Source organism: Belonocnema kinseyi, chromosome 8 (genome assembly GCF_010883055.1).
Source record: "Belonocnema kinseyi isolate 2016_QV_RU_SX_M_011 chromosome 8, B_treatae_v1, whole genome shotgun sequence".
NCBI classification, from domain to species: Eukaryota; Metazoa; Arthropoda; class Insecta; order Hymenoptera; family Cynipidae; genus Belonocnema; species Belonocnema kinseyi.
Window position 1 is genome coordinate 140,485,822 of NC_046664.1, and position 10,160 is coordinate 140,495,981.

The 10,160-nt window shown below is 31.2% G+C and overlaps 1 protein-coding gene across 8 annotated transcripts in view; it reads right to left on the bottom strand.

Annotated features, from left to right (window-relative positions):
• Positions 1–10,160, bottom strand: part of LOC117178232 (mRNA export factor) — a 180,509-nt gene extending 170,349 nt beyond the window's left edge. For 2 of the 8 annotated variants that reach the window (XM_033369550.1, XM_033369549.1), the window contains exons 1-2: positions 9,779–10,077; positions 9,540–9,690 (exon numbers count right to left, since the gene is read on the bottom strand). The gene's annotated coding sequence lies outside the window, so the exon portion shown is untranslated. Of the gene's footprint in view, positions 1–9,013; positions 9,187–9,539; positions 9,691–9,778 lie in introns of those variants that run through there. The other 6 variants (XM_033369551.1, XM_033369553.1, XM_033369554.1 and 3 more) reach the window with 5 other exon arrangements.

Sequence of the window (10,160 nt, forward strand, 5' to 3'; positions counted from 1 at the left end):
GCCCACATTATAACAAACCAATCAAACCCGCATATACTTGAAAAAAATGTGTAAGAAAATTGCACAAGAATGCTTCATAAGAATTATGTTGCTTAGTTTTTCAAAAATCCTTTAAAATGGCAAAATTGTAAAACAATTATTTAAAATTTTCCCATGAACTTGCTTTCTTTTGACAACCTGCAAAATTCCATTTACTTACAAATGCCTCCTAATAGCCAGTTAGCCACCGAAAACAAATCGTGAAGTCGGAGAGAGGCTCGGGTTCGTAGATTTTCATCTTTACACGAGGCTGACCTACGGAACATGTAGCAAAGCCGACTCACCGATACACTACGTTTGAATGCATTTCTCCCAGATGGGAGAGTGGTGGGGACCGAAAAATCCCACGTTCTGGAGACACTGTTTTTAGTATGAAAACTGTGAGATTGAATCAAATATGACACTATATTCACTAGTCACCGAGCGCACTGAACCAAAGATATTATGCCCCTAAATGCAGCAAGTGGCGGCAGAGAGAGGATAGAATTATTAGTAGATCAGGATAAATGTAGACAGCGCTGTTGGCGAAAATCCTAACCCACCCCGCTGTGCCTCGCTACCCGCACAAGTATCAATCCCCTCTTAACAGTTGTGAGTAAAATGAGCGAAAGAGACGCTGTCGTCGAATTGATTTGCAGTCAATAATAGAGTTTTCTGAAAATATTCATGATCACTGGAGCAATTAGAACTATGTGTTACCTGACAATCGAGGAAAATAACAAAAAACTAACAATAAATAATAACTAATTAAAAATTTTGTAACTCCAAACGATTTACGTACATGACATTTTATATTCATTAAAAATGAAATTGTCCTTCAATTTTCGGTACTTGAAGTTAATATAATTTGATTAGGAAGGTTTTGATTGGGAAAAATGTTAAATATTAAGCCTTTATATCGACGGGTGAGCGGTAGAACGCAGTGTCTGATTTTTGTTTCAAGAGACGTCGTACCTCGCTCACGGTTCCAATAGATTCTATTGGAATCATGAGCGAGATATGACGTCTCTTGAAACAAAAATCAGACACTAAGTTCTTCCGATCAGCCGGCGATATTTAAAATAAAACAATTTTAGGCCCTTCAAGAAATAGTAAAGCTGAAATTTTTTTGTTATTGTATTTTGACGCTTACTATACGTAATTTGTAATTCTTTCATGTTGAAACGGGCTGTATTTAAAATTGTGAACAATTTGATTTATAACTTATAAGATTATAAATGCTGAAATAATATGTATATTTCAATGTTTGCAGTCCAGAACTAGATAATCAACATTTTTCCGAAACTGGGCTTTTGTATACAAAATTCTCAAACAATCCAATACATATTTATTTAAAAGGATTTGTTCGAAATCTCGTTTTTAATATAAGAAATTAAGACTGACGGTGATTCAAAACCAAATAGCTAACTGTACTTGTATAATGTCTTTTTCGTTTTTATAATTTGTTGGCCTTTTGCCTATTTTTTAAACCTTTTTCTGACCATATTTGTCTTCCTAAATTTTGTTTAATACAATACAATAATAAAACACTTCTTTTCTTAAATAAAAATCTCTTGAATCAATCAAATTCCAACCAAAAGTCTTAAATTTCCATTTCCTACAGAAGTCACTTTTATAAGAATTTTTTCCGTGCATTCAGAAATGATATTTGTTAAAATTATTATTATTATTCATTTAGAAATAAACATATGCCTTTCTTCTCTTTATACGTCTTTCAGCGACAACTCATAGGTTACAGTGCGAGACCTCGACACGAAATCTGTATTTTACTGGAACAGATTAATTCTTTGCATGAACGCTTGTTTATTTATATTCGGCTCCCCTATATCTCAGGGGCAAGTTTTTATTTTAGTTTTTTCAATTAAAAAAATTGATTAGTAATCTTTATCTAAAGAAGATTTTCAAAACCCATGGAATTTGAACCTCCAAATTCTTGAATGATTTACTCAGAATTGGTAAATTTTTTCTAATCAAAATCATCTTCTCTCAACTTAGCAACTCAGCATCTCAGAAGGAAATTTTTGTCTTTTATTTATACTGAAAATTGCACTTTTTGTCATTTTTCGCAACCGAACTTTTTCCAGTTTTAGGCTCCTGTCACTTTGAGATTGTATACTTCTATATTATGTTCGTCGAAACGGAATTTTTTTCAATCATACATTTTCTTCTTGTAATTTAGAAACACTTCAGCTCGGCAGCAAAGTTTTGTTTTATCTTCAAATGGTGATATCGATTTTACAAATGTTATTTCGTTCTCCTGAAAAATTTCAATTTTATTGCTTATCTTGTTCTGTACTGCAATCCTTCATTTATGAGTGACATTGAAAATGAAAAGATTACGATACAAATACAATATACGATAAAACAATACAATATACAATAAGTTTTCTTAAATTTTCAATAACTTCCGAAATAGTCAACGTTTTTCAATGTTCTTGGGCTCATTTTGAAGCTTTTTTCACCATATCACAACAGCTTACGAGTATGAATCGTAAAAAATTTCTTTTCAAATTGCAAAAACTTGAAGTTGAAATAAAAAAGTTGGATAAATTTGAAAACATCTTATCTGTAGGCAAATCAGAATAAAAATTAAATAAATATATATTTTGGAGAAATTACATAGAAAATTCACGATTATATGTTTCATAAATTTTACAAAAATATTTTTGTTACTAAAAATAATATTTCAATTTTTGCAACATTTTTGTTACAAATTCAAGTTCTTGCAATTCGAAAAGAAATTTATTACGATTCATACTCGTAAGCTATTGTGATATGATGGAAAAAGCTTTAAAATGAGTCCAAGAACATTGAAAAACGTTGACTATTTCGGAAGTTATTGAAAATTTAAGAAAACATTGAAATTTACACTATTTTTGCAATATCTACTTAAAAACTAGACAAATTGGCTTCACCCTGAAATAGTTATTCGAAAGTTTGCCTAGCACAATCTTCTAAAGTTAGTTGCAATTAACAATGGAAATATCTTCCTCAAGCTTAAGCATCATTTTTGAACTTGTAAGTACTAAATAGTGTATGACTTGCAATTGAAATTTAGTTTTCATTTAAACAATATGAAGATGTATCAGTACATGCATAGTTTTTAATGTTATACATTAATTTTTTATCTAAATTACCACACTGCTCAGTTCGAGGCTCAGTTTCATTGATGTTAATTTCAACTTTAAACGTTTCAGTTTTTAAAGTGTCCATTTTTTAATGACATGCCTACGTGCACATAAATTTCGGCACGAATTTCCGGACGAAGGGGCTCTATATACTGACATTTTGGTACGATTAGCTGGATATTTTCGATATATCTAGTAGATTGTTGACACTTCGAATTTTTAAAGCTTCATTTTCAATCTGCCGCATTAATATGTTTAGTTTTGCAATGCTTATTATTCTTCTAATTTTTCTTTTATATCGTTCAGAGGGTATACAGTTGGAACCCTTTAGGTCTTTCTTACAATTATTTATTAAATATATTTGGCTAATTATTAGCTAAATGTATATTTACTTATAGCGACCAGAAGCCCCATTTTAGTAACAATTTCAATTGAAGTTAAGTTATAAATTTTAAACTAATGTAACACAAAATTTTATTCGCAATTCATATTGACTTATTATACCTTTTTATAAAAGATAGCAATTTTCTTTTGAATTTATAAAAATTTAAGGAATTGTAAGCAGATATAACGGTTTAAAAAATAAAAACTATTCAATGAAATACAACAAAACAAATGGTATCTAACAGGAGTATCAGAAGTGCCTCGCCCTCTCGCCCCAAATATATACCTACTTTTCTTTACGTCTCTAGGTTAAATCCTACAATTCAAAGGATGGGGTACTCGGAAAATTTACTAAAGCTAAAAGAAAATATTGAGTAAAAATTTCAAGGACACTTTCCTTGCATTAAGTTCTAGGTTCTTCGTTAGAATTCTAGATTTTTTATCTTGCAGACCATCCAGATACAAATGATTTGTAAGATTTTCGAAACAGGCACCAAAAATACATTTCTGAGACTGTATGGATTTATGTTTCGTGAAATTCTGCGTCGAGTAATATATAATTTGAAGAGAACACTTTTTGACTCCTCATATATACAGGAGCCGTTAAAAAAATAGTTAATGCTTTTCGCTGAAAGTTTTGACCCCCATCCCCCATATATCACTTTTCCTATATTGAGTGCACGCAAATCTAACATAGGCATAACGCTCGTGGTCCCCCACTCCACCAAGCCGTTACGTATCTTTGAACATTAAATAATTAAATCCCCAAGATTAACTATTTTAGAAGTTTATCAAATCGATATAGTGAACAATGATGGGTAAGTTACTTTTTTTGAAAAAAGTTTTACATTGAAAAAAGTCACTACTTACAATTCATACAACATTAATAAAATTATTTATCATTATCATATTATTACAATAAAAATATTAATAATTCATCAAAGTATTATTTTTTTAAAACAGGGATTGGTTTAGTAAATGAAAGACTAGACAGATATTTCGTCAAGTGAACAGTAATATATTTTTGCAAAATGGAATACAATTTAAATCAATTAATAAAAGTTAGTCCTCCTGCCTCTAGTCTTCTTGGTTGAGTCATTGCCGTACAGATTTTTGATTGGCTCAAGGATACGGAAACCCGAATGTTCTAAAACCGCGCGACTTTCAAATCCGAGTGTTTAATCTCTTCCTTTTTTATTAGAAAAAACATGTAAATTAACCATCCAAAAAAGATATACAAAAAACACACAGTAACTGTAATAGTGTATTGAGCAACAAGTGTGGTAAGTTGGCAAATACCCACGAATGCGGCGTTAGACGCACGAGCAAAGAGAGTGCGTTCAGCCGAAGGATGGTGCAATTGCCAAACCACACTTGTTGCTCATACTATTTTATTTTACATGCACGCGTAAAGCGGCTTATTTATGTAGGAAGGAAGGTGTGAAATAAGGATTACTGGCGTGTGATAATGGAAACCATGGATAATGTAGCACTTGACAAACGCTAAACAAGCGTGAAATAAACCAATTTACACGCACATGGAAAATAAAGTAACTGAAATTAAGTTACAAGTTACTGCAAAAATCGAAACTAAGTTACAAGTTACTTTCAAATAAATTAACTAAGTTGCCCTTGAAGGTACAAATAACGTAACTTTTTAGTAACTTAGTTACTTGTAACAAGTTACTACCCAACACTGGTACATACTACCAACTATATATATATATCAAGAAAATGGTATTGTAGTTTTTTCTGAATAATGCTAATTTCTCCACTTACAGCAAAAAGTCGTAAAAATTAAAACTGAAATGATTTAAAAAAATTATAAAACTAAATTAGTGACTTAGGGAAATAATTAGATGTATTTCATAAAATATTCTTCCAATAACGAATATAATTAATCATAACATTTTTAGCTTTAAGACGTAAAAAATCTAAATATTTGAAATTAAACCATTTTAAACACAACTGGCTTGAAATCATCATATGGTCTGAGTCAGGGGTCTCCAAAGGGGCAGTATTCATTTCATCGTGGTGTACCTGCTCGTCTTACCCTCTCCAATCGACTTCTCCTCACGTCCCTGACTGCCCGGTAAAAAGGCTTGCATTAAAAAGTATTGAAAAATTTCATTCATTCAGTGGTAACGTAATAAATATTGAATACTTCTGGTTCCCGTTTTTGTCCTCCCATTTTGAATATCCACGGCAGTTAAAGTTAGCTCTCAAATTGAATACATTTCTGTACCTAGCGCTGACAATATTTTGCTGGATACCACAAAGCAACCAAGAATTAACCAAATTTTAATTCCTTTAATTTAGCAAATTTTGCTATATTTATTTACTGTTTTTTTAATAATAATCAGGCAAAAAGCTTTTTAAAACATAACGTCAGTCATTTTACAATGTCAGGATCAATGCCCACAGAAGGTTCTGGTAAAAATATTTTTTTCAATTTTTTATCATGATTTAATATTTTTTCAATTGATAATATTTGAACAAAGCGAACATTTGACGATAAAGAAATGTATTCTTACATACAATCCTACTAGATTTGGCAAATTGCATGCTTTTAGAGCGCGTTCTAATGTTTCAAACGAAAATTGTGTTTTTAATGTATTTGAGGTTACGTCTGACAGCTCCGATCGGCTTTAAAAGGGATTGAAATCTGATATTTTTCGCCGCCTAATGAGAATTAAAAAACTAAGGACGGAAACGGCATTCTTAGGGATTTAAATTATCTAATACTTTTTAATTCCAGGCTTCTTACCGCGTGAGCGAGATTGCTGCGCCTGGCTTTGCCAGCGGGGGGCCCCTTGTCCTAATGAGACATAAAAGCCAATAATTTTTGCCAAAATTAGTTTCATACATATATTTTAAAAATTTTGTTTTTTAAGAATTTTCAAATTCCTGAAATTCTTATTTTTATCTTTTTTAATATTCAGATAAGTTTTATACAATTTTATACACTTTCACTAAATTATTTTTCGTAGCTCATCATGTCCGAATTAGCTTGAAACACTCCTTTTACAGAATTTTATTTTTAACTTTTTTCAAATTCAAAATTTTGCAATCATTTGACCCAAATATAAAAATTTTAATATTTAAGGTACTCACTGTTAGGCGACCCATAATTATTTAAGGCCAAATTTAAACTTTAAATCCCTCATTTAACTCGGGGAAAACCTGTAGGTCAATGTTCTAAAATCTCGTACGAACCTAATATATCCGGGCGATTTCCACTTCATCGCGGTGTACCTGCTCGTCTTACCCTCTCCACTCGACTTCTCCTCACGTCCCTGACTGAGCGACATTGCTATGCTGGGCTTTTCCAGCGGGGGCCCCTTTGTCCTAATGAGGCATAAAATGCCGTACATAAAAATGTTATAGTTTTGCAATTACCAAATTAAAAATATCATATTCAGAATCTATGTCTTTTTGCGATTTCAGCGATATGTAACTTGCAATTAAAATATTGAAATTAGACTAAGTTATAGCAGATATTAGTTTTTTTTACCCAGACTAGATAGCATTATGCAATTTTCCCTAGAATAGTTGAAAGGCGAATTTTCTACCAAATAAACTGATGCATTTTCAACTATTCTACGGAAAATTCCATAATGCTATCTAGTCAGGGCCAAAACGAACTAATATCTGCAATAACTTATTCTAATTTCAATATTTTAATTGTAAGTTACATATCGTTGGAATCGTTAAGAAACATAGATTCCGAATATAATATTTTTAATTTGCTGATTGCAAAACTATAACATTTTTATGTATGGCATTTTATGCCTCACTAGGACAAAGCCCCCCCCCCCCCGCTGGCAAACCCCGGCGCAGCAATCTCGTTCAGTCAGGGACCTGAGGAAAAGTATATTGGAGAGGGTAAGACGAGCAGGTACACCGCGATGAAATGGATGCTGCACGTATATCCATCCTACAGCTCGTATACCGTTTATATATATACAGTCCGTTTTAACATAATCAATTGTTGGGTATTTCAACCTTTTATGGTTTATTACGTAATTCAGTCTATTATAAGGAAACTCGAAAAGTAGAATGAATAATATGTCTTTTTTTAAGATTGGAAGAAATTAAACAATATTTCATAAAGTTTTGCCTGTCTTTTCAAGTTTTAAAATATTTTGGATCTTTTAAGAACTTTCAATATTCGCAAATATCTTTTTGAATTGTATTAGTTTATCCTAACATTTTTTTAAATGTTGAAAACTTGCCTTAAAATTTTGAATAATTTGCATTAAAACTTTTGGAAAATCATTTGAAAAGTTTTTTTAGTTTTTTCTCATGAATTGTAACAATGAATTTGTATTTTCATAAAACCCTTCAAAATTCTAAACCAGCTTTTAATTTTTTTCTACATCTTTAACATGTTATTTTCTTAAAAAACGGTTGAAATGTTCTCGAATTGTTCATTTTTTTCAATTTTTTCAAAACCTTGTAATCTTCTAGGTATAAATCTTTCGAAATGATTTGAACTCTTAAGGATTCTTTCTTCAAATATTAGAATTTTTACAATCTTGTTTAATATTCGCTTATTATAAATTTCATAATACAAAATTTAATTTTTAATATTCCCATAAATCTTAAGAAAATTATTTTTATGTACATGAATTTCCAACCAAATGGTTGCATTTCCAACAAAAAAGGAACTTTTCAACCTATAATGCATAGTTAAATTTTTAGTTAAAAAAATTATTTTCAACAATATTAGTTACATCTTTAAGCAATTAAATAAATGTTGAACAAATTAGTTCAACTTTTAACTAAGTAGTAAAGTTAAATTTTCCACCAACAAATGTGAATTCTCAATGAAAATTAGTATGCAAATTTTCAACAAAAAATAGAGTAGATCAATCGAAAGTAGAAAAAATTCATTTGTAACCTCTAAAAATCGAATTTACAACAAAATAGTTCTATCTTAAAAAAAAAAGTCGAATTTCTAACCGAAAGAGGTGAATCCTGAACCATACATTTAATATATAGTAGACTTTTTAATAAAAATAATAAACTTTCATTGAAAAAGATTTTGATTTCCTTATTGTGTCATATTAATTCAGTTAGCATTTCAGTGAAAAAAAACTATAAAAGGGGAAGTTTCTTAAAAACAGGGGAATCCTGTAACCTTAAAAGTTATATGCTTTTCGCTGAAAGTTTTGACCCCCATCCCCCATAAAAAAGACAGTTTGAAATTAAGTGAAAAGTTAGTACAAGTCTCTGGATTTATTTTTTACATGGAATCGATTGGTGCAGTTTACTTCTAACCTAAAATGAATATTGATTAATTTGTATCAAATTATTTAAGAAAGAATTGCTGTAATAAATAAAATTGTAATACATGTTTCTTTATCCATTTGAAGGAAACACCGGAATGTGTAATATCAATTCGAAAAATATTTACTTAATAATTAATATATTAGCATTAAAATGAGTTTGTCACAAACCTTTAATATTGTCACTACTTCCACAAATAAAATAAGGATTGGAATGACAAAAATATTATCAATTTATAGTAATTTGTTATTTTGTAAATCGTGTCAGAATCCCTTCTTCTTTATCGGTGTTTTGAGAAATCTTTGCTAAAACTGGGATTTGTTGCGAGGAGCAACGGATAATAAACTTAAAATCATTACTTTTAGAGCAACGATTTTACCTACAGAGAAAGAAGCAGCAAGGTAGCCCGAAGAGGGCAGATGCTACGCACCCGACAAAAATAGTGGTTATATATATACACCCCCTCCCCAACTCCGCCTGAACTTGACGCATCTAGGTGTGTAATATCTTTGACTGAACTGATATTTTTACTCAAATTTATATCTCTAAGAGCTTAACGATCAGTTTTCGATTTTTTGATATATTGGATATTGACATTTCTCGACAACTTTGCCAAATTATCATTCTGCGTCTCGTAAAAACCAAAAGAAAATGTTTAAACTCCGACAGCCCATGCAAACTTTAAAGTGCACGTACCCACGTGCACTGTTATTCCCTCGATGACCGCTCGGAACGCGTGACGTCATAAGAATGCTCTATACGCCGGCGTCGTCACTTGGCAAACTATATCAGTCGGTGCGACCAACACTTTTAAGCCAGTGTCTCAGGAAAATTAGTCAATTGTTGACTACGGGCAAAAATGGATTAGTGAATAAAATCTGGTTTGCTCTGAGCAAGTGAATTAATTCCTTTCCGCAAATAAAAAATCAACTCACTTTTGCACCGACTTTCTTTAGTCCTCCTTGGCTAATAGCCAGTTATGTTTCGCAGTGAGAAGAATTTTTAGGTTACATTTTTCTCCTAACCTAAACTAGCATAAAAGGAAATCGAAGAAAAAAATACATAATAACATGCCGCTTGAGTATAAGAAAATAATCCAACCAAATTTCACTTTAGTTAACTAGTCAGGAAAGTAAATATAAATTAACAATTGTCATCATTACCACTCACAAACCTCGCAATAAATACCGTTCACACATATTAACTCTATATGTATATATAATAATATGCAAGTACGTACTAGAATGTGTAAAAAACGAAAATGCTTGGACTGCCTAGCTCGAAAAGCGGCAGACTTAGTTACACCAAAGATATTAG